The following is a 26569-nucleotide window of genomic DNA, read 5'->3' on the forward strand; positions in this document are numbered from 1 at the left end:
AAACTGAGGGATATAGTGTCAGTCAAGGCTTGAGGTAGCAGCATGATGATAACGTTAGAGGTAATGAGCTTAACCTGGGAGGGACATCAAAATCATAGGAGTATAGAATTTTAGAGCAGGAAGGAAATTCAACTCAAGTCAACATGTGTAGGTTTTGTTGGTGGTGATGGTATTTTCAGTCAAGGGTTCAATGTATATCTACAACTGTGCTATGTGCTATGATAATTATGAACAGGAACATGCTGGTAAATGTTTAACATTTGATTCTCTAAAAAATTCATGTACACAAAACATACTTTAAGTTTAATCTATATTTTTAACGTTTTAACCATCATTTCCTTATGTTTAGACAATGAACAAAATAACAAATCAAGTATTAATCTGTAGCATTAACCAATTTCTGACATATAAATGTTCCCAATGAAAATTTAACACTTGGCCCTCCTGAGCCAGTATGGGCACAGCACTAGCAGGTATATAATGTTGTTGGACTATGGCCTCACAAAGCTTACAATGTCTTTGAGGAGACAAAATTTTATATATATGAAACAATGAGATTACAGGATAAAGTAGCATGATTATGAAGTTTTAAAATTCATGGGACCAATGAGAAGTGCTACAGGAACTCAGAGGAAGGAATGTTTCTGTGGCCTGGGATTATCAGAGAAGCCTCACAAAAGCAGTAGGAATTTGAGTGGTCCTTGTGGGAATGGCAGGATACAAATTGGCAGGTGAATCCTGGTGAGAAAAGAATGTGCATAACTCTTAATATAATAAATTTTAAGTTATCTGTTTATTTGGTGTAGACAGACAATACAAAACTAATCCTATTTAAATAAAGGCCAATCTGTGTGATTGGATCATATATTGTTTATCACAGATGAAGTGTATTCTATTAACATGGGCTGACCTGTTCCTGAGTGTACATATGGTAAAACCATGAGTTTACATGTGGTGTGGCTCCCAGTTTCATCTCAAAAATAATGCTTTCTCATATAAGATTTAGAGAGCCCAAGTTAAGATCTCTTCAAAGGGGTGAATGATGTCTTTTTGTTTTCTGTACTAAACCTTGGTGAAGAAGGATCAGTCTCAAGTAGGCCATTTGTGCACAAGTTTACATCCAAGCTTCTTTTAGTCCTAATGGGACCATCAACCCCTTTTGTGGTCGTGGTAATTAAGGAGTCAGTTTGATTCCTCTGGTTATGGACTTCCTAAAAGCTGGCTGCCAGGCTATAAAGGAAGGGAAAAGATGCTTTGGAGAACTAATGGCTGCCCAGGTGTGCTGAGTCAGCCTTCACTTTAATGGGAGGTTTTGCTGACTTGTGCAAGGCTGCGTGGAATCTCTCAGATGATCTATTTTATCATGTTGATTACTTCTCCTTGGGCATTATTTACCCCTTAGGGCCATGGGATATTAGTGTAGTTTACTAATATAGTATATGCTGGGGCAGAGAGTCAACCTGGGTCCAACAGCAATGTAGGCTCTGAATGGAGACTAATGCTTCTGTGCAGAACTTAAGGTAAAAAAGAACTATAGATTGGGATGGGTTATGGTCCATTTCAGTGGGTGAAATAATAACATCTCCCATTTAGATAGTGGTTTCCTCACAACTTTTTTTTTAAAATGTCATCATTGTAGAAAGAAAGAAATAAGAGATTTATCTGAACAGACATAGGAAAATGATTACGATGAATGGGAAAACAGGAGTTGCCTGAAAAAACTGCTACAGATGTATAAGAAACTCATTAACTTAGATTTTAAAAAAGATATATACCAGAGCATGGGATGGGTCTCTAAAAACAGTGCCAGTATTGCTAGAGCTCAGAATAAATTGAAGATGGTGTGGAACCATAAAAGGCATTTTGTTTTCTTTCTTTCTTTTTTTTATTGGGGGAATGGGTAGGGTAAAAGATGGAAGCACAACCTAGTATGGATGAGAAGTTGGTAACAGAACAAGGAGATGGCAGTGTGGCTCATTTCTTATTTCACATCGGTTTTCTCTGCTAAGGTGTTTGAGCTTTCTACTCAAAATTACAGAACACAAATTGATAACAAGGAGCTACTATTCAAGATAAGTGAGAGACTAATAAGAGTATCTACTTGGCTTTGATGACTTCATTTCACCTGGCCCAGAACTATATCCTTTGATACTAAAAGAAATGGTGGATGGGATTGCTGGGCCATTGTCAGTGATATGTGAAAGACTGAAGATAGGAAATGTACTATAGGGCTAGAGAAGGGGAAATGTTTTCCCAGTGTTCAATAAAAGGAAGAAAACAGTTTGAAAACTGTAGATCATTGAAAGTGACTTTGATACCTCAAAAAATTCTAAAACAGTTCCTTTAAGAGATATCTAGTGTCTATGTCACAAAGGCAACTAGGTGATACAGTGTATAGAGTGATGGACCTGGAGTCAGGAAGACCTGAGTTCAAATTCTGCTTTAGGCACTTGCTATTTATATGACTGTGAGCAAGTCAATTAATATCTATCTGCTTCAGTTTTCTCATCTGTAAAATTGAAAAAAAAATAAAAGCACCTCTCAGAGTTGTTGTGAAGATCAAATGAGGCACTCATAACACACTTTGCAAAGCTTAAAGCATTGTAAAAATGCTACCTAGCTACTAGCAAAGTAAGTGGTGATTATAAAAAACCAACATAGTTTCAACCAGGACAGATCATGCTAGGTTAAAACAAAACACAACAAAACAACAGAGGTTTAGAGGGTGACTTCTTTTACATAATTATTTGCTTGGTGTCTCCCCTATTAGAATGTGAGATGCTTGAGAAAGACTGTTTTTTGCCCTTCTTTCCAGCACTTTCCACAGGGCTGGGCACATAGTAGGTCCTTAAAAAATGTTTGTTGGCTGACTTCTAATTCCAAAAAAATTATTCGATACAGTAGAACAGATTGCAGGCTCACCTCTGAAAAGTTGTCCCCCCATGTATATGTTAAAATTGTGTAATATCTGTTGAGCTATGTAACCACAGGGATGATTTTTTTCAATGATTTCTTGATTATTAACTGAGACATATAACAGATGACAACATAAGTTTGCCAGTTGTGTTTACCACTGGTATGGAAGATGGCTTGTATAAAGACCATAGGGGGATTCTCTATAGATGGCAAGTTTCTCTAGATGATCGTGTTAGTAGATGACAACATGCTGATTGCTTTTCACCCAGGAGCAATATGGTGCCTTCTCAATGGGCACCAAAGTCACTTAAAAAGGTTATTTGCCTGCTAACACCCATTGGTAAATAAGTACATAAATTGCCCAGAAGCTGACAAACAGTTGGATGGGTAGACCATAGATTTAGTGTAGCACTACATATTTCCTGGACATTCTTTGAAGATAAATAATTAGCTAGGTTCAGAATTAAATAGGAGGTTCTGGACTGGTTGGCATTTGGGAAATTGCACATGACCTTATGCTACTTCCTGTTACCAAAGCACATATTTTTAACATCAATATTTTCCTAGTGATGCTATGTAGCTATAAGTAATGTAACATTACTGTCTCAGAAGAATACAAGGTGACCCAAAGGGCAATTGAATGGTGTAAGTTGGATGTAAGCGGGTTTACATATATTACTAAAAATTACTTGTTGGTAGTAAGTGGCCCCAAAGATATCAGGGACATGAACAAACCAAAAAGATGGACTGACTGTGCAACAGGAATTATGAGTAGCACATAGAAAGTTTGCATATCTGTAGAATATTAAAACCTAGATTAGGAAAACATCTAGTGTATTAAATAGGACCTCTAAGAGGATTTCTGTAAGGTCATGGGCAATAAACATTCAGGATGAGAAAGCATGTATAGGTTAGGATTTGCACTGGTGGATTGTGTTACCAAGCCACTGAGATAACAGACACAACAAAGTATCAAAGAAGTGACCTCATAGATAAGTTTATCAGAATATAGGGAGATCACTGCAGGCTTTCCAGAAAGACACTGAGGGAGAGAGAATGTAAGACTCTGATTCTGCCTTGACTCTTAGGGGGTTATATAGTCTAGTAGGAGGATAGTACCAACACATGCAATTCTAACACATAACACTATAGGACTCATGCTGGTGCCATTTGCTTAGGTTTCATTTGAATATTTCTATCTGTTACCTACAATTCTACAAAACTGCAGTATAAAAGGAAATTGTTAAATAAAAACTATCAACTCAGGCCTGCCTGCTACATGCTGGGGACCATTCAGTCAGGGCCAGACTAAGACAAAGTTGTGAAAAAGAAGTTTGCTCAGCTTCCTTCCACACCATTAGTCCTTTTATCCCCCAGGCCTACATGCCTGAAACCCTCACTGTATGGCAGAATGTTGTCAATAAATCAAATTTAAGTAAAGTGAACCACATTTTCTCACTGAATTCTATTATAAAATCAGAGCTATGTTTCATGGGAGAAAAATATCTTTAAATTGCTGAGTTAATAACTATTGGTGAAGGAGGGCAGGAGTGAGTACATGATGTATAGCTTGTTGGGTATTAGAGACAGGGACGAGACCTGTGACTTTATTGGTATTGGGACTTCCCAGAGGAAGAAAATTCCCTTTTCTAAGGCAGATTGGCACCTTTATTCAACTTAAAATCAAGAGTGTTGCCTAGATCATTTAAAGGTTTGCTGAGTTGCTCAGGGTCACATAGCCGATTATGCATCAGAAGCAGAACTTGAACCCAAGTCTTTCTACCTCTGAGGCCCAATCTCTCTCCATTATACTATGTTACCTATTAGATATTGTCATATTAACATAGGAAAATATTTTTGTAGTCTTTTTGAGAAAGCTCAAGACTTATTAGCTGTGTGATCCTGGACAAGTCACTTAATCCAGTTTGCCTCAGTTTCCTCATTTGTAAAATGAGCTGAAGAAGGAAATGGCAAACCACTCTAGAATCTTTGTCAAGAAAACCCCAAATGAGGTCACAAAGAGTTGAACATGACTGAAATGACTGAACAACAACAACAATAACAACAAGAAGTAGCACAGTGGGTAGATTTAGAGCTGGGCCTGGAGTCAGGATATGAGTTTAAATCCAGATTCAGGCATTTAATAGCTGTGTGACCATGGGCAAGTCATTTAACTTTTGTTTGCCTCAATTTCCTTAACTACAAAAAGGACATAATAATAGTGCCTATGATCTCAAATGAGATAATATTAGTTAAAAGTGCTAGCACAGTGTGTAGAACATAGTAGGTGCTATATAAATGCATATTCGCTTACCCTTTTCCACTATGTCCGAGGGTTATTGTGAAGCTAAAATGACATAATATTTCTGAAGCACTTAGTACTGTGCCTAGCACATAGTAGGAACTTCCCTCCCTCCTTTGTTCCATCACTCCTTTTCTCCCCTCCTTCCTTCCTTTTTCCTTACTTCCTTTCTCCCTCCCTTCCTCCCTTCTTTCTTTCCTTTCTTCCTTCCCGCCTTCCTTCTTTCCACCCTTTCTTTCTTCCTTCCCTTCTTCTTTCTTTCCTTCTCTCCCTCATTTTTTCCTTCACTGCTTCTCTCCTTCCCTTCCCTCTTCCTTCCTTTCCCCCTCCCCTCTCTCTTTCCATTTCTTTCTTCTTTCCTTCCTTATTTCCTTCCTTCGTTCCTTCCTTCTTTCCTTCCTTCCATGCTTCTTCTTCATAACTTACAGCACTTTCCCAAAACTACAATATTCCCTTTTTTCCTTTAGCAATCCCCTTTCCCTAATGTTCTCGACGTCCCCACTCCTTTCCCAGTAGCAAACAAGAACACACTCCAGACTTTTATACCACTCTTGTGGTAATAAGACAGTGGTAATCACGGGAGTAATGTAAAGGAGGGAAATTGGGACAAAATTCAGGATATAGCAACATGGCAAGTCCATTATAGTTTATTTAAAATTCAAAAGAATGATGTCCACCATCAGTCTAGCCCCTAACCTGTGAAAAAATTGCATCCCTTGGATTTAGATCAGGGCCTGATTTATTTTAGCTTTAAACATTAATATAATGGAAGCATCTTAAATGAGAAATAGCATGTGTGGGAATAAAGATTGTGGTAGAAAAATAACAAAGAAATGTGCCCTTTTTGGCTCTGCCACAGGCTCTGGCTAGACAGAAGACAGCCAGGTTTGGGATGCAGCTTGAGTTTCTAGATGTAATAGGCTTTGAATGTTTTCCACTCACTGCTTTGCCCTCTGAGGTCTGAATGAACATCTAGCTACCACACACAGGTCGTGTGTACTCCCTCCTGAATCAGCACTCAATCCCCCAGACCCTTTGCTGTGCAAACAATAAGACAGAGTGCAATTTTCATTTTTGTGCTGGGTAGGCAACATTTTAGAAGCCAGGACTCCTCCTCTTGGAAACATGTTTGGAGTTGCCAGTGCTCAGCTGAAGAATTATTGCAAACAGCAAGATATGGAACCACTGAATCTTTTTGGAGCATAGCAGTTAGTTTGAGTGGAATGCTTAATGATTTCATAGCTGACGTTACATTAAACTTCATTTGGAGTAAATACAATAGGCCTTATTTAACCAGAATCTAACTATCCAGCATTCTCAGTTAACTGGAATATTAAACCATTTTTTTTAAAGACAAAAATGTCAAATAACAAACCAGTTCACTTTTAAGAGTACAGAATCTCCCACAATATTTGAAGTCTAACTCCTAGATTTGGGTTCAGGTAACACATATGCCTTCTACATTTCCAGTCCCTGACAGTGATCACTGATATTCAGAAGAGTGACCCTACAAAGCTCTCCAAGATTCTCAATTATCAGAGAAAATAATGTTTGGAAAACTGACTTACTAAGTCAACTGTTATCATGTAGAAAGGTTTTTTTTTTTTTTAACAATAGTTTAAAATGAAAGTGTTGAATAGTTGAATAAACTATGTAACTTTATTAACCAAGAAAAGGAATTTTCCCATGTTGCCCCCATCAGCAATCTCGCTGAGCAAGATCTTATTATCCCATTCTTTTTTTTAATCTTTTTTTTTAAATTTTTGACAAATACTAAAACAAATACATAAGAAAAGAAAAAGAAACATATAAACTTAAATATAAAATAAGAAAAGAAAAAAAAGCATGTTGTGTACAGCAGAACGTGAGAGGATTCAGAATATATAGCAATAATTTTCCATTTCAAGAAAGCCTGTGTATTAACTACTTCACATTGTGTTTAAAGCTGTCCATCTTTTCTTTGTAGGTTTTCTTTTGTTCTCTGCTGTAAACTTTTTACTTTGTTCCTTTTTCTCCCTTCCCCCTCCCTATAGTAAAGCATGTATATATTTATATATAGATATTGATATAAACATACATGTGTATATATATGCATATATACCTCCGTAATACATATATAAACATATGCTTTCCCTAAGAGATTCTGCTCCTAATCTTTGTTTTTAATGTTTGTGCATCTCTTTTTTCCTGTCTCTCCTAACTCCTCTACTTTACTTCTACCTGCTACCTTGCCCTCCTACCCCCCCACACAACAATCCCTCCCTTATCCTCCCCTTCCCATATATCAAAACACTTTTTTTGTACACCACTTTGACCTATTTCCCCACCGTCCTCACTAAAGATCCCTCCCTTTTTATTGTCTCATTCTTAAAGAGGATCAAGGACTGAAATTCTGTGGTACAGTGAAAACAAGCATTTAACAAAACAAGTAAATTAATAAAAAAAAATAGATAAATGTATGGTTTTCTGAATCAAAATGTGGTCCACAGGGATCCTTACATATGGTTTATTCACCCCTATTTCTACTTGAGTTTGGCAATGCAAGACTCAATGATGTCTGTATCCTGGACTATCACCAGTCATCTTAGCTTTTGTCCTGCCCCTGGACTTTGATGACTCAGAAAGAGAGAGTGAGGCCGATTACTTTGGGCAACTCTGCCTTACTTAAATTCAATTCATGCATGAGTCAAGACATCACCCCCTGATTTCATTGGTTCTCTTTGAAAATGAAGGACAAACAACAGTAACAACAACAAGATAATGTCTAAGGTCCCATCTAGCTCTAAATTTATCACCTTAATCTTGATCATCTTTCCCCTTACCTTAGTCTAAGATACTACATAAATAACCTATGATTATCACTTCAGAGCCTCCAGATGAAATGTAAATTTTCACCACTTTTCTGACCTCAACATAACAGTATTGCAGAGGCCTGGACCACTGTGGATCAGTAGGGAGAACAGAGGGTTATAAAGGCAGAAAACCTAGGTTTATCTCTCAATTTTCCTCTAACCTTGTATTAGCAAGTTAAAATTTTAATGCTTGAATATCTCCATGTGAAAAGTAAAGATAATATCTGTCTTTTTTCCCTCATAAAGCTATTCAGTTTAAATCAATCAACACTGTCTAAACACCTTCTCTGTGTAAGCACACTATTGCTAGGCTGTTCCTGTCATCAAGATGTCTATACTCTCCTTGCAGAGAAAAGACAAAAACACAAGAAAAGCTACCTTCCATCTATCAAGTCTGTGAGCATCTTGTATGGACCTGATTATGTATGTGTTGTGTTTCCCATTAGCATGTGAGCTCTCTGAGGGCAGTGATTGTGTTTTGCCTTTCCTTTTACCCCTAGCACTCAGCACGGTGCCTGGTCCATAGTAAGTATCTAATAAATGCTTGCTGATTAATGGGCAGCTCTGTGAGAAAAATTCCGAAGCCAGATATAACAGATCATAGGACAGTGAGTGCTCTGAGGTTTGAGAATAAAGTAAAGAAAGGAAAGAGAGAGAGAGAGAGAGACAGAGAGAGAGAGAGAGAGAGAGAGAGACCCCCTGTAAGATTAGGTCATATGGAAGGCTTCATTGAAGAAATAAGGCTTGAGCTGGGCAGAATTTGCTGGATCTGAATAGGTAGAAAGCAAATGGGAGAAAGACGTGAGCAATAGCATGAGTGTGGAAAATCATAAGAAAGTTTCTGGGACAGTGAGTAGACAAAATGAGATAAAAGATGTGAAAAGTGTGATTATGAAGTCACCTTTCAGACTGTTTTTCTCCAGGCAACAATACTTCAGATACCTTGGTACTTTTATTTCCCTATCTATACATTGTATTAAAATCCAAATGACTTTATTTTGTTCAAGGGGATGTCAATCATTTCTTTCCAAGCCTCTGAACAATGATTTTCATGGAAAAGGTCAGCCAGGCTTTTCGTGATTCAAAGAGAAATGGTAGGCGTTTTTCATCTCCTCAGGTTCCCTCCATGCCACTGTTCATGAGCTACCATAGCAGGTCCCATTGGTTACAGAAAAGCAGCTGGGGCAGGGAGGTTTCTCAGAGGAGGCCTCTCAGAAAGAGTGACCAAAGAAAGGGAAAAGGTGACTATCCTAGGACAAAAAGGCTGTCTGACACAGCTGGATCCCCTTCTAATTGAGACGTATTTTCTGACAACACAAATGCTTCACACACCTGTCCTTGCCAAATTGAGTAAGAGGCAGGAGATCAGTTCTATATAGGACTCCAGTTCTCCCTCATAAAACCTGCACAGATTTCTCAAAAGTGGCCTCACCACAGCACGCCAATAGTTGCATTCATTTCTGATAGTGTTGAGTGTTGGTTCTAAGCCTTATTTTTTTTCTCAAGCCTCTAGTCCCAATCTCCTTCTTCTAAAAAGGAAATATACCTTCTACTTGAATGATATCAGTGTTTGTCAGTGTCATAGGATCTTAGATTTATAGCTGAAAATGACCTGAGGGGCCATCTGTTTCAATTCCCTCATTTTACTAATGAAGAACCTGAAGTCCAGGAGAGTTTAAGGAACTTACCTAAGGTCAAATAGGTAGAAAATGATAGATGTAAAATTTGAATCCAGGTCCTTTGACATGAAAGCCAGCTTTCTCATTTTCTTTCTCATTTTGATCTATCTCTCTTTTTCTCTCTGTCTCTGTCTCCTCTCCCACTGTCTCTCTGTCTCTGTTCTTCTGTTTCTGCCTCTGTCTTTCTGTTTCTCTCTGTCTCTCTCTCTCTCATGCCTTTTTCTCATTCCCTCTGCTCTCAGAGGATAAAGTGACCCTCCTCCTTGCCAAACATCACCCTATTTAAAGTTGTAAACTTGATGCAACTCCTTCTCTTTTTTGATTATTCCTTCTCTTATTCTCATCTTAAATCTTTTACTCTCATTTGGCTCCTTCCTCTCAGTCTAAAAACATGCTCAAGTATCTCTTATGATGAAAACACTTCCCTTGACCTTGGGATATTGTCAAGATATTACCCAATATATTTTTTTTCTGCCTTCAATGCTAATTTTCTAATCAAACCACTCTACTCTCACTGGCTCCCTTTCTTCACCACACAATTATTGCTTAACCTTCTGAAATCTTGCTTCCATCCCAACACTACTGAAAAGCTCTCTTCAGGATATATTAGTGACTTCTTAATCACCAGATCCAATTACTTTTTCTCAGACCTTATTTTTCTTGACTTTCTGCAAAACTTGACAGCACTGACCACTTCCTCCTTATGGATACTCTTCTTCCTGACCCCCCTCTAATATCCAATCAATTGTCAAATCCTGTCAAATTCTATCTCCATAGCATTTCTCACATCTTTCTACTCATACTTGTCATTACCATTGTTCAGGCCCTCATCAAAAGTGGCCTAACTGATCTCTCCCATTTGACTCTTCTCTCCCAATTTATCCTTCACATAGTTGCCAAAATAATCTCCCTACATTACTAAATGAGAATCAATGTAAAGTAGTTTGCAAATCCAAAGTGCCTATTATTAGTATTATTCTTAATTTAGAGATCCAGAGTTAACGTGAGGTCAAATCAGAGGACTTGGGTCCAAATCCTAGTTTTAATACTCATTACTTCTATGCCTGGGGAGTCACTTAATCTTTCTAGGCTTCAATTTCCTCATTTGTAAAATGAGGGAGGAATGGAGTAGATGCCTGGAAAGTCTTATCTAGCTTGAAGAGTGAAGATATGGAAGAAGGAAAGGACTATTATGAGAGCAATTTGCCCTATGAGAGGGGATGAAATGTGGTTAAAGACATATGCAAAGGTGCCTTGTTCAGAAGAAGGGCTACTTTTTTATCAGAAACTAGGATAAAACAGAGAATGAGGGGATGATATAAAAGAGTCACGAGATGATAAGAATAGGAGAAGAGGGAATTTATGGTGAATAGCCTCTATTCTCTTAATAAAGTAGGAAGCAAGATCCTTAATTGTTAGGGTAGATATAAAAGTTGTGATTGGAGGCTTGAAAAGAGAAGAAAGAATTGGAATAGGACCTTTGTCCTAATGGTTCTTGTAGTATCAGAGGTTTAGAGACTGAAGGAAGCTTAGAGGTAATCTATTCATTTCCTTATTATTTTATAGATGAGGAAGGTTCAGAGAATTGACATTACTTACTCAAGGTCACACAAGTAAAAAGGGGAAAAACTAAGATTTGAACTCAGATCTCTAACTCTTGATTCATTGCTCTTTTTACTGGATTCTAGCAAGGAGATAATGCATAAAAATAGATATCTATAATGCATAGTAATATAAGCAATTGCATTTGAAAGGAAAAAGAAATGTATTACATCTGAGGGAGAAGATCATTGTCAACAAAAGAGACTAATGGAATTTTATTCATAAGTTCTCTACAAGTTAAACAATATGCAAAAGAAAGTTCAGAGAGTAGGAGATGACATTATCAGAGTTGTGTATGCCTACCTCACAAGAGGATGAAAATTAGTTCAGTACCCCATGAAAGTAAAACAAAAACTAGAAACTGTGGTTAGGGTACCAGGTCAAGTAGGAGCAAGTGAGGCTGGTGACTTTGCACAGCCCTGCCTCACCTAAATCCAATTCACTTGCAGTCATGACATCTTCTTGATGTCATGGTCCTCTTTGAGAAGGAAGGACAAACAACAATAACAACAACAACAACAATAAGCAGGAGCAGACTATATAGACGTCCTGAGTCTTCAAAGCAAAGCCAATGTCAGGTTCCAGGATGTCCAAACAAAAGGAGAGCATTAAGTTTTGAAATCAAGTATTTGGTCCTTGGTCCATGTCCAATAATCTAAGCAAAGGAGGCAAGCACACAGAAGTACTGTGAAGCTATCTAAGCACTGGTCCACAGCCAGAGTTCTCAGGGAAGTGAATGGCCATAAGGAGAACTGCTGAAAGAGAATACAGGTCAAGACTATATTGTGACAGTGCAACCAAGATTAGGAGGGAAGCAGAAAACTGGGAGAGCATTTTTACAACCAGTGTCTCTGATAAGGGCCTCATTTCTAAAATATATGGAGAACTAAGTCAAATTTATAAGAATACAAGTCATTCTCCAATTGATAAATGGTCAAAGGATATGAACAGGCAGTTTTCAGATGAAGAAATTAAAGTTATCTATAGTCATTTGAAAAAATGCTCTAAATCACTAATGATCAGAGAAATGCAAATCAAAACGACACTGAGGCACCATATCACACCTATCAGATTGGCTGACATGACAAAACAGGAAAACAATGAATGTTGGAGAAGACGTGGGAAAATTGGAACACTAGTGCATTGTTGGTGGAGTTGTGAAATAATCCAACCATTTTGGAGAGCAATTTGGAACTGTGCCCAAAGGGTTACAAAAATGTGCATACCCTTTAACCCAGCGATACCACTTTTTGGGCTGTATCCCAAAGAGATGATAAAAATGGGAAAAGGACCCACATCAAAAAAAAAAATAGCAGCTCTTTCTGTGGTGGCAAAGAATTGGAAATTGAGAGATGCTGAATTGATTGTGGGAATGGCTGAACAAGTTGTGGTATATGAATGTAATGGAATAATGGTATATGAATGTAATGGAATACTATTGTGCTATACAAAATGATGAGCAGGTGGACTTCAGAAAAACCTGGAAAGACTTTTATGGACTGATGCTGAGTGAAGTGAGCAGAACCAGGAGAAAGTTGTACCCAATAAGAGCCACATTGTACAGTGACTAACTTTGATAGACTTAGTTCTTCTCAGCAATGCAAGGATCTAAAATATCTCCAAAAGTCTCATGATGAAAAATGCTATCCTCATCCAGAGAAAGAATTATGTATGGAGCCTGGATGCAGATTGAAGCATGCTATGTGTTTTTTTTTTCCTTCTGTTTTGTTTTGTTTCTTCTTTCTTGTAGTTCCTCCTATTGGTTCTAATTCTTCTTTACAACATGACCAATGTGAAAATATATTTAATAGGAATGTATATGTAGAGCCTATATCAGATTGTACTTTGTCTTGGGGAGGGAGGTGGGGAAGGAGGGAGAGAAAATTTAAAACTCAAAAGCTTATGAAAGTAAATGTTGAAAACTAAAAATAAATTAACTAATTAAAAAAGAAAAACACTACAATATAGTGTTCCAGCTGGGCTAGAAGAAACCAGAAGTGGAATATTGATACAGGTTGAAATTTGGGGTTCAAGATAGTAATGAAAAAGGATGGAGACAGTTCAGATGGAGACATTTAGGGATTGTAATTTAAGCTGCTAAATAGGAGCTGGTCTTGGTTGTGGTGGTGGTCATGGGGAGTTCAACACAACATCACAGTGAGGTTATAACTGGTGATCATTTGGGGTGGGATTTTAGAAGAGAGAACAGATGTGAGAGATATTGTAGACCTAAGATTGCTAAGACCTGGAAATTCACTGATGTTGTTGGGGGAAAAGGTAGGGAAAAGGTAGATAACTCCATGGTCAGAAGCCTGTTGTGTCTAGTAACTAGTCTGGACATAGTTATAACATATACATATGTTCTCTGCAACATGATGCTATAGAAGAATCAAAAGATCTATTTTGGTTATTAGCAGATGATAATTAATAGGGAAGTTATGAGATGATTAAAATAATAGCATCCTTCATAAAAGAAGATGATATTGCTGACCCACTCTCAGCAGGGCATGCTTATGGAAAAGGTTTTTTTTTTCACTTACAAAAATTATAGGTTTGCCCTGGTCCAACCAAACTGTCTCCCCAGGTTCCCCTTATGACCAATGACAAACGTTTACAAGATGACTATCTAGTATTAGGGGTACAGTTTATTGCTACAGAAGACAGCAAAGCTAATTGACCCATAAAGGGAATGAACTCATGACCTTGGCCTCATTAGCACTGGGCTCTAACTGACTAGCCATGGAGAATGTAAGTTTGTTCAGACATAAATAGAAGAACTTGCTTTCTCTTTGCCCCTGAGGTTCTGTTTCAGAAAAAAAAAATATAATGTGAGACATAATTATAACTCTATTCTTTAGGCCTCTCAGGGAAGAAAGTGTATATCCACCAACATAAACACATAGGCTACAAATAATTTATATTGAGAATACTGTATGTGTGTGTGTGTGTATACACACAAAGCATATTGATGGTTATATACATGTAAACTTACCATATGCCAATATCAGTATTTTTATTATGCTCATGTCTTTATGATGTCTTCCCAACTTAATTCCTACCTTTTAAAAGACAGATCTTTGTCATCTTCTTTCCTTCTGATCTTCAATATCACAAAATATTTCAGTAGTCATAAAATAGATGCTCACTAAATACTTGATTAATTAATTAAGAATATTTGACCCTTCCTTTCCTTAGGAGAGAGTTGCCGCTATTAATTTCTGGGTTCAGGTAGAGAGGCAAAGATTTCTTGAAATTTTGGGAGGGGGCCACCTAAAAATTACTCATTAATCGAAACACACCAAGCAGTCTGTGGAGCTTGGAAACTGGGAAAATGAGTCCCAGACTCTGTTCCCCACCACCACCCTTACTCTACCAATAAGCTAGTAGTCACAGGTACTAAAACTGCCACTTAGTTTTTCAAATCATAGTCTACTAATTTTTTTCCGAAAAAAAAAAAGTAAAAAATAAAAAGAGAAGACATCTAGGATATTAGCAAGTAACTCAATGGGAAAAAGCAGGTTCAATTTGCATAAATTCAATTTACTTAGAGCATTTGAAAAACAAGTCAATTGTGGGAAGCCAGAAGATATATCTGTAAAGAAAGTAAAGCAAGTCTTTGTAGAAAAATTCAATTGTTTAAGTAAAGAGAATGACCCATTACCTACACACCTTTGCTTCTCTATCTCCTGCCTGGAATTCCCAGCCCATCCTTTCTGCAGCTTTCCAGCAATCCAAATGCTAGACATTTCCTAGTGCTTCATTAAAATTCTACCTCTTCTGCGATGCTTCTACCAGCTACTTTCTTCTTTCTATGATCCTTTGTAATACTAAACTGAACCCCAGTCTTAGCATTTCAGCTTTAAATATTTTATATTTCTCTAAGAATTTTCTGGGCACATTTTTGTCTCTCAACTTAGATTTTAAGTTCTTTGAGGGTATGCAGATAGTTAATATCAGAAATGGAACTCAAACCTAGGTCTTTTGACTCTAAGTCTAGTGTTATTTCTGTTATACCTCAAAATAGATGCTTAATACTTACTTGTATACAGAGATTGAGCTAAGTTCCCTCACAACTTACTGGCTTACCCATGTTGCATTTGTTTCCAATGACTGGGCAGTGAAAGGCAGATGATGAGAACAGTTGTTAGGCCAAGTTCAGACTTTGCCTCAGTTTTCATTCCTTTCAGCAAGACTCAATTTGCAGATTTATTTTCAGGGAAACTGTACAAATTTAGCCAAACCAGAAAGCTTCTAATCATACTATTATTTTGCTTGTCTAGGGGGAAAAAGTAATAGAAACATCCTCAAAGGTTATCCAGATACCTTCTATCTGCAAAAACCCCACTACTTTATAATTTATATGTAAATTTATTTGAAACATACTTATCAGATTTTCTCTAGGTCTTGCAAGGGTTTTAATCACTAAGGTCAGATGCACCAAAATGCTAAATGGGGTTGGGCTTGGTGGTATGGTTAATAAGCTGGGCCTCACTATGATGGCTGCTGTCATTCTTCCTGGATGTTGTTCTGCAGGTCTTAGCACTGAAGGAACAAAGGTGACACGTCAACCCCAGCTATTTCAGTTTCATAGGGGGAAATTTGCCAGCACCATAGTCCCCAAAGCTCAGAAAAAGAGAGCACATACTGTGCTCAGAAATCTAGTATGCATATACTTGTCTAATCCTCTGGCAAGCATTCACTCAGTATACATTTATTCAGCACCTACTTTGTAAATAGAACTGTGGGGGATGCTAAGATGAATAAGAAGGTGTTCAGGGCCTTCAAAGAGTTGATCTAACACTGGAAATAAGAATTGTTACTACATATTATAATATCATGCAATATATGATACAAACTGGTACTAGAGTTCAGAGAAGGAATGATTACTTCTGACCTATCTGCACACACCCTATCCCCCACCCTACTACTGACTCATTATCTAGATGAGTTTCCCAGCATAAACTAACTTTGCTCTGAGAGATTGTAAGAAATCAATATATAATATGTTCTCTTACCCCCTCCCCTCAGTTCTGTGGTTCCAGCCTTACCTTAAAAAATCCTCTGGCAAAACACTGAAATTCTCTCTCTGTCTTTGTCTCTGTCTCTCTCTCTCTCAGTCTTTCTCTTTCTCTCTGTCTCTGTCCCTCTCTTTATCTCTGTCTCTCTTTCTCTCTCTCCTACCTCCCCTGGGATGCTTCCCTCATTCATATCTTTTTAACTGCATTACCAGCAAATCCACATTAACAAACATGTAAACATTAATTGCTGCAACTGGAGATTAAAAGAAAAAAGTAAACATTTAAAACCAAGTAATAAACAAACTTTTAAGAAAAATATTTTTCCCCATGCCCAAAGGAAGAGGCTACAGCCTTCTACAGGAATCAAATGGGAAGAAAAGAACTGCAGAATTACCACATTGGTGCCCATAGTTGGCTGTGGAAGATGCTAGCAACATAGCAATTTCTTGCAAATGATAAACCCTTTTCAGTCTCTCTCCTGTAGTGCTGATGCCTGTGCTCCTCACGACAACTGTCTCTATGTATAGTCTCATTCTTTTGGCTTGATATTTGTATTACAAAGGAACTGGGTTTTTTTTTCCAATTGTAAAATGAAAGAAGTGGACTATGATGCTTAATGTACCTTCAAGGTATAAGTCTTTTCATAAAATTTGGTTGGAGACAAGTCAAGCCAGCAGGGGAAAAAGGACTGGGAAATCTGAGATGAGTCAAAGGAGATATTTATAATGGTACAAAAATGGTTTAAAATGAGTACTAAAGTGGGAGCGTTAGATGTATAAAAGGCTATTTGTGAAGAATAGGATAACAGATCCCAACATAATAAGATACATGTATAGCTGGCACAATTAGAAAATGAGAACTAAAGAGTTGAAGAGGGTAGGAAATGGTATGAGAAGGATATTACAGGTTGTCACCATTAATAGTGACCACAAATATGGTGGTGGGGAATGGAGTGGAGAGGATGACTGAACCAGTTAAAGACATCCAGAAGGATAGAGTAACCTGCAGGTCTGAAGACAGCATGAAGAAAAGTGGGGAAAGGGAAGCATAAACTAATTGCATGGACTTTAAAAGAGGCATAGTTTGGAAGTGGCAGTAGAGACCTAGCAATACATTAACAATTCACACATCCTCCTGACCTTGTAACTCAGAAGGAGTATAAGAAAAGAGGGTCACCAATGGAGTGGGTTGAAAATACTGCTCTCACAGGGAGTCAGATTCAATTTAAAGTGAGGTGAAAAGTTGGAAAGTTTAAGGATGGGGGGAGTTTGTAGTGAATAGAATCAGAGTTCCAAAGTGTACCTTAGAATGAACTAGAAGAAGAGTTAGCTGGGCTAGACTGGGCCAGGGGATAAAATAGTGATTAGGGTTCAGAATGAGTTAGGGAAGGGAGAGAAGGGAGGAAGGCCTTCGTGGTATAGGCCTGTGTCTTGGTGTTTTCTAGTGGCTAGTATAGTGTATTCATAGCACCTAATAGAAATGTATTAAGTGCTAGCTGAGGGGTATGCTGTTAGTGACCCTGGTCTCTTTCTTTGTTCTTTTTAAGTGTTTCATTGATGTTCTTTCCTTTTTAAATGTCATTGCCACTTCCCAATGACTCATCCCATCGTCTAAATGAACTCTTTCTTGTAACAAATAAGTAGAATCATGATAAGCAAATCAACTCAGTGGCCATGTTTGAAGACATATGCCTCATCTGGCACTTATCACCTCTTTTTCTCTCTTCAGGGCCAGGTGCTCCTTGTCAGGCTTTTACATCTATGTTTGGTGATAATCTGAAGGCTTTCTTTTTTTTTTCCTTTTATATTATTGCGTTCATCTTGAATATTGCTCTCCCAGTTGTTCATATAAGCATTTCCAAGTGTCTCTGTATATTTTTTTTTGTATTTGTCATTTCTTATCATATAAAAATATTTCATTACATTCATACTCGCAATTTTTTAACCATTCCTCCATTGATGGGTACCCACTCTGTTTCAAGTGCTTTGCCACTACAAAAAATAATACTTTAAACCTTTCCCTTTCTATTCAAACTTTTTGGGATATATGCCTAGTAGTGGCATTATTGGTGACCTTGGTTTCTTTAAAGGTGTAGCAGTAGAGAGCAAACGCTGGCATATCTTACCAACTGGGAAAAGCTTCAATTTTAGGCCTTATAATGGATCATATGAATGTCATCCATGGACCAGCTAAATCCCTTCCCTTCCCCTCCTTTCCCCTGCCTCACCTTCTTCTTGCTTTCTTTCTTTTTTCTTCCTCATAAAGACCATATGCTAAGATACAGAGAGGCTGTGGTCAGCTTAGTGAGGTCACTCAAACCAATGAATTCACAAGTGTTTTAAAGAATTGAAGGAGAGCCTTACTATGACCCCCATGAAGTAAGCAGGGAAAATTGTATTATCACTATTTAACTGATGACAAAACTTAGACTCAAAGAGGTTAAGTGACTTTTCAAAGTTGAATGATTTAGTAAGTGGAAGATCCAGAATTAGAATCTAGGTAGGCCTTCTAACTCCTAGCTCTGGGATTTATATATTGTGCTCCTAAATGAATGAATGAGTGAATGAATGAATGAAGCTTCTGAGTGTATAAACCATTGATAGTCTAGGTAGTCATGTCTATAGCAAATCTTTTACAAGCCACAGACACATGTGGAGATTACTTAGGAGAACAGAACTGCCTGGAGGAATCTGGATAGCCACAAGTGCCAATAGATATGTAAATTAATAGAAAGAGATCAATTATTCAGTTGACATCTGTCTACTTCTTTGGCTTCCACTTCAAAGGAAATCAGGCTGGCCCAGAATGAAAAAAGTTTCTGGCTAATACAAAGTCAAAACTGAATCAAACAACAAAAAGGTATCCACTTTCAAAGCCTACATGAACCAACCAGGTAGGAGCAAGGGCTTCTTGTGCTCCCCCCATGCCCATGCCCAGCCATCTTTCATTTAATAATTGTATCTTTCTTTGTAAAAGTGCCACTGATGAAGCTGCCTCCTCTATTTGTAACCAAAGACTAAATTTGTCTTCTTTGGGTCTGAAAATCTGCTGTCCTAACATGTGATGCTGTGTAAATATTACTAATAGTAATTACTAATAAATAATAAAAATTACTTTTTTTAAAAAAAAAGATAAGGCAAGCTGAAATGAAAAGCAGAGAGGATGTCAAATGGTGGTGACTGGATGGCTGCTTTGGAAGGCTGGTAATAGAATTATTTATAACCTCGTTAGGTACAGCTGGGGTGGAACAAAGCCTCGGCAATGGCAAGAAAAGTTTAAAGGGGTCTCTATTTTGGGTTCCCAAGCTAGGCCTTCCTGTGGCTCTATTCTGTGCTCTGGTTGCTTTCCACACCCTCTGTGCACACTCCTTATGTGCACCTGCTTCCCCAATTAAGCTACACACCTGCCGTGGCCTTGCCTCAAGTCTGTTCAATTGCTGCCTTTAACCCTCTCCACAGCCCAGGGGTACTCCTCTTTGCCACCAGAGAAACAGCTTCACAGCTGGCCCTGGGAGCCAGGTTTGAGGAGACAAAGGCAATATTTTTGCAGGGATGTATGTGTCTCTTGATTGGGGATGGAGGTGGGGGTGGGGAATACCCAGGCCTTGTGTAGATTTGGAGGGACACCATCACCTATGTGTCAGTAGGCAGGAAAGATTGAGATGACCACTCCCACCCACCCGCACCACACACACACACACACACACACACACACACACACACACACACACAACACACACACACACCCCTTGTTTATCTTAAAGACGCAGTAGGAGGCAGAGCTGGTTATTTTTGGCATCAGATTCCAGACAGGCTCAGACTGAGTGTGACTTATGTAGCCTTTGCTACAGGTAGCTGCTGCTCACCTTGGACTGAGGTCAGTCTCTGGAGTTCCTGGGTTGAAGAATTAATTCCTTCTGGATCCTACCTCTTCATTTAAAAACTTAGCAAAGGGTTGTTGGTTGGGCATCCTCTCTAGCCACAACCAACCTGACTCTGGGCCCAGAATGGATCATCTGTGAAAGAAGGGAAGAGATAGTTATAAGACAAAGGCAAAATCCCCCTTTGCAGTGCAGGTGAGTTGCTTTTGGTGACAATAATCTTGACCAAAATAAAACCATGAAATAATTCCTTATCTCATTTAATCTTAATTAAGTCATTCCATTATATTAGGAAATTACAGTCCACGATAAGGAGGATTGTATGGTTAAGTAAGTTCTCCCTCTCAGTTTGGACTACAGGGAGGTTAATTAATAAAGTACTTCAGTAGTGGATGAACAGCTGGCTTCTGAGTTAGGAAGACCTGGATTCAAATATCCCCTCTGACCCATCCTGGCTACGTGACCCTGACAAGTCATAAGACCCCAAGGAACTCTCTAAGACTATATGTTTGAAATAAGTGATTTCAGACTATTGGCAGAAAGTGTTTCCTCACAGGAGTCCCCTAAGCTGATGAATCCTCAGGTTTGGAACATAAATTAAAAAAAAAAGACAAAACATGTTTGCTATGATCTTTGGTCTTTCAGGTGAGCAGAGTAGCATGGACAAATGCAGGGAGGTGCATTTACTCAGCTGCCATATTTCCTTCCTTCCGCAATGTTCTGTTGGGTCTTAATTTTAAAAGGACAACTTCTCTGCTGCCTCAGAAGAAGTTTAATCTGTCTCACTAATTAGGCACCTTTGTCCTCCTTCCAAGGGTTCTGCCTCTCACAGTTGTTGTATCAATGGAAGGGAGAGAATCAGAGGAGATATTCTACTCCTAGTAGTTTATCTTTATGTGAATTTGCAGTAATCTCCAACCAAGGGGTAGAGAAAAATATGTACTGTGCTTATGTAGGTTATTGCTATCCTGATTTAAACACATATGTACATACACACACCCACAGACACACAAAGATACCCCTTTGTCATCCACAGCCTTCTTTCCTTTTTTTTTTTTTTTTTTTTGTATTTTCTTATTTGGTAGCATTTTATCTAAATCATTTCTCTTTGGTCAGTCCTATATGAATCATAATCTGCTCTGATACCACTATCAGTGTAAATGGTGCTGCCAACATTTATGTCAATGCTGAGGTTGTAATTTTTTGACAGTAATGTTCCTTCACTTGATCTAGCACACTTTGTTCAAGCTGACTGAGATGCCTGTCTCAGCTGGAGAGTTCCAAGCTTCTGATAATTCTCAGTGGTGGAGGGGATGCTGGTCTTAGTCCAGGAAGAGCTCCTTCTATATTTTGCCTGCCACTCAGTCATATGGCTCATTCCAAAGAATTGTCCCAATGACCAAAAGACCTGAGGTTAAAGAACATAGACTGGAGTGAGCAGTAGACTGCAGTGAGCAGTAGACTGCCATTCAGGATCTGTCATTATTCAAAAAGGAGAATGTGCTTGATCCCAGTGAATTTTCCTCGGAGATGGCTCTTTCTTAGATCCATCACAATATATCCAAATCTTATTCAATATGGTAAAATTGTTGTTTTCATGTTGTCTCCCCCATTAGACTGTAAACTCCTTGAGACTTGAACTAGTTTTCTCTTTCATGAGCTGAGTTACCCTACCCTAATGGAGGGGATCAAGGGAGGGGGCCCTTCACCCAGGCAAAGTCTCATCCAGACTGGATTTTGTTTATTCAGTTATCCCTTCTACATTGTGCTTTTCCCCATCACAATTTCAATATATTGTGGGTTGGAAATAAGAAATTAAATGGAAAGTTTTTGGAAGTTTTACAGAAGCCACAGATAACATAAGAGGCCAGCAGATGACATAGGGAAAGTTTAGAGACTCAGAAATGCATAAAATATATGTATAGTATTGTATAATATCAACCCAAATTTTACAATAAACGTACTACAAACACCCCATTAAATAAAAAGAAAAAAAAATCAGACTTTTTCACTAGTACGAAGAGAGGGCCAAAATTTTATGCAGATTTTCCAGATTGAAGAAGCACCATGCCCCCTAACTCCTGTGATGTGGAAGGGATAACTGTACTCAAAACAGAAATGAGGTCTTCCGGTTGGATGGGGGTCCCCCCCAACTAACGAGCATGTACCTTGAATGCTAGGAGAATTTCATCAGTCAGTCATGCCCTTCAGAGGTTGATTGACCTTTTCAGGAGTTGGGTTTTTAACAGAAATGAAAGGAAAAGTATGGATAACAAATGAATTATTAGTTATTAATATAATAACATAGCATTAATTTCTCTCAGTGCCTATCACATTCTAGGTATTTACTAAATGTTTATTGACTGATTGGCAGACTAAAATAACTATCACCACCAATGTCCAAGATCTTTAGTCTTATAGTCTCTTGCCTATTGTTCTAGAGCATAATATTGAACTTTATAATTCTGTAATTACATGGTTCAAAAGTTTTGGTTGGTACAATGTCTGCCAAATTGACCTACTTTGCTGAAAATATATGTTGGGAAGGTATACCTCTATAAATCTGCTCATACCATTGCCCAATATGGACTGCCCTCCATCCTGTACTTTACTTATCTGAATTTTCACCAAGTTTCAAGGTATAGTTCAAGTCCCACTGTATCTGTAAATTCTTTGACTGTCCCAGTCTTCATTGAATTCTTTCTACTCTAACCCCAAACAGAACTATGTTTGGATTCAGAGGGTCACACTTGAGGACCTAGAGGGCCACATGTGGCCTCAAGGCTGCAAGTTCCCCACCCCTGATTTGGACTATGCTGTATCTAAATATCATATCTCCCTCAGTATAGTTTCACTGTAAGAAAATTATTTGTTAAATTGAATTAAATTGTACCATTCCTTTGAGAATTTACAGGTTGGGATTCTTAAGTCTTTTGTTTTTCAGTGAGTACATGTCATGCGTCATTGCATCATTGACTAGATTATAAAGTCCTTGAGAACTGAGGCTTGGTCTTCTATTTCTTTGTATATTCCACAGCCCTGGTCATTACACCTAAATGTTTCCCTGTACATATCTCTTGACCAACAGAATCTAGAGAATGTCAGTCTGGATCAGAATAATAATTTATCCAGCCAATACTGTGCCTGGAACAGTGATAGCCATCTGTGGGAAAACCTAATAATTGCCCTTTAGGATGTCAGGTGACTTTCCTTCAATTCTTCAAGGATGTATGATACATAAAAGTAAAGACACACAAGCATGTGTATGCATGAATACATTATACACACATGTATATATGTGTATGTATATATACACATATAAATCGTCTGGAAGCTGAGAATTTAATGATGAGAGTCTCTGAATTTAGCAATGCTGGTTCTTGAACTCTAGGCCTACTCGGTCCCCAGGCCTATGCCTTTGTACCCTGGTGGGACTGAACAGAGCTTTTGCTCTGTGGGTATAGCCTTCAGAAATCCAGGGTCACCTCCACAGAAACCAAGGGATTAACTAGCTAAAAAGAAAATACAGAAATACATTGTTAGCTCTACTTCACCCTCACAGACATGTATGCTTTTATCCTCCAGGGGGAAAAAATAGGCTGTGGCTATATTTGCTCCACTCTGGAGGATTCAGATAGAAGATACAAAATTCAGGTGAGCATCTGGATGGGATTTCTTAAAAATTAAAAATCACTACTCATTTATTAAATGATAGCAAATAAGAATTTTAAAAAAATGAAATTTGATTAAACTCGTCATGTACAAAGCCTTTTTGGGTTTGCATTAGAAAATAAGATTTGTGCTCATGAAAAATTTTGCTGTCTTGTTGGAAAGCAAAGACTTATACACGTTACAATTCAAGAACAAAACAATAGCTTTAAACATGCTAAATTATGGCAAGTGTGTACATGCATTAAGAATTCAGGGAAGGGAGAGCTAAAATGGGCTGTTATCATCAAGGAAGTCTTCATAAAGGTTTTGGAAATGACTGATTCATAAAGAGTGGATGGAGAAGCTAAATGAGCATCTAGGTTCCAGTAATAATAATATTAATAATAATAATAATTATTATAATTATTATTATTTATGTAGCAGTTTAAGATTTACAAAGCACTTTAAAAATTTTATTCTATTGTGATCCTCACAAAAGCACTCAGAACTAGATGCTATTAACCTTGTTTTATAGAAGGGGCAAGTAAGATTTAAGGAAGCTAAGTGAAAATATTATATATATATATATATATATATATATATATAAATTTAGGGAAATACATATATAAAAATAAGTGACTTGTGTAAAAGGTGACTGAGCTTTCACACACAGGATACAAATTCAGGTCTTCTTAACTCCCAGGCCTGAGCTCTACCCACTACTCTCTCTAGCTGTCTGAAAGCCAAACAACCAAGGAAAGAAGGAGAAATAAAGAATTTAGATAATCCCAAACTGAATAATCAGACTGAGGGCAATAGGGTGATGGGTAGACTTCCCTTTAGCAGGCCTTCATTTCTGCTTTTGCTAAGTGGGGGCCATCCTCTCTTGTGCAGAGCTAGGCATTTCTACCAGGCAATTATGGAGCTCAATCCCTTTCCCTGAGGAATGAGTCCATTTTGCACATGGAATATACAAATAAATAAAGGTACCCCTAGAGTTTGAGCTGCATGCTTTTAGAGATTTGATGAAATTTGATTAAATTCTTTGTTGTTGTTGTTATTATGTTTTCATCACCTTTGTCATTGTGTCTATACTTCTGAACTCCACTGGGGAGCTGCAGTAACAAGGTATCACAGAGCTGGCTTTTCTCACTCTAATTCTAGTCTGCCAGAAGCAGCAAATACTGGATATCTCAGGAGAAAACACCTTGTCATACAATTTACTGCCCAATTTTGCACACCCAAGAGGTTTAGCTACAACTAGTTTCCAGAGTTCCAAATAAGCTTACCAGTTTGGGGCTACTTATCCACAGCAAACTCTCAATGTATCAACGTGCAAACTGTGAATTATGACTTCTGTTTTAACAAATGAAAGGTCTTTATTTGGAAGGAAGAAAATATTTATTGTTGTTGTTGAGTCACGTCTGACTCTTTGTGACACTATTTGGGGTATTCTTGGTGGAACTACTGTAGTGGTTTGCTTTTCCAGTTCATTTTACAGATGAGGAAACTGAGGCAAACAGGATTTAAGTGACTTGTCTATGGTCACACAGCAAGCAAGTGTCTGAAGCTAGATTCGAACTCAGGAAGATAAGTCTTCCTGACTCCAGGCCTAGCACTGCACCACCTAACTGGTAACAAAAAAAACTAGCAAAGAATACTGCTGATCTGACAGTATGAGGTAAAAGGGTGGGGATATATGGTCTATCTACTTCTCAATATAACTCTTAGGCTTATAAAGGATAATGTATATTAGAGTGACTTGTAAACAAAGCATTATATAAATATAAGCTATTAATATTCAGGGAAGGGGGAGAGTTTTACTCCTTATCCTAATTCACTGATAAAAACATAGGATCAGAATGATAGCATGGGCTCAGAATTTGTAAAGCCTTGAATGTTAGGCAGAAGAATTTAGGCCTGAACAAGTAGGCAGGAGGGATGCTTATAAGAAAATTATGTTTGGATGCTGCCATGGTCTCCTTTCTTCCCATGGCTGGCATATACTACCCACCTAATTTAGCCCAGGTTAATTTAAGTCCATGAGGTCACCCCTCATAATTTCTAAAACATTGCAAAATTTTTCTTCAGTCCAGTCCTTCCCTCTTCTCTGGATAACTTCAATATTCACGTTAATAAATCTTTTACCTCCTTGCCTCTTCTTTTTTTTTACCTCTCCTTTTAATTTTATCATCAGATCCAGTCTACTTCGCCTGCCATTGTTTCAGCCCTGTTCTTGACCTAATGGCCCTATTTCCTAATTCAAGGGAGCCTGAAGGACCTTTATTAAGTACCCACATTCAGAGGCAAATGTATAATTTTAAAAGTAGTTTATCTGTGAGAAATTCAAGGGAAGAGGAATTATTTTTACTCAACTCTGAGATATAGTATGGGTATGGGTATGTGTCTGTGTGTGTGTTTGTGTCTGTGCGTATATGTTTGTGAGTGTGTGTGTGTGTGTGTGATAGCTCCACTAACTGGGAGATGTAAATGTTATTGAAGAAGATGCTACTTTAGAAAAAAAGAAACATAGTGGCATCCCTCATAGGATTATGTTGGTAGGTCACTGGCTTTTATTGCTAAGTATCCATTCTGTCAATCACTCATGTTGTATTTATTGAATACTTACTAGGCCAAGGCACTGTGCAATGTGTTTAGGGCAGGGGTGG

Source organism: Vombatus ursinus, unplaced genomic scaffold (genome assembly GCF_900497805.2).
Source record: "Vombatus ursinus unplaced genomic scaffold, bare-nosed wombat genome assembly UNPS02014791.1, whole genome shotgun sequence".
Classification (NCBI taxonomy): domain Eukaryota; kingdom Metazoa; phylum Chordata; class Mammalia; order Diprotodontia; family Vombatidae; genus Vombatus; species Vombatus ursinus.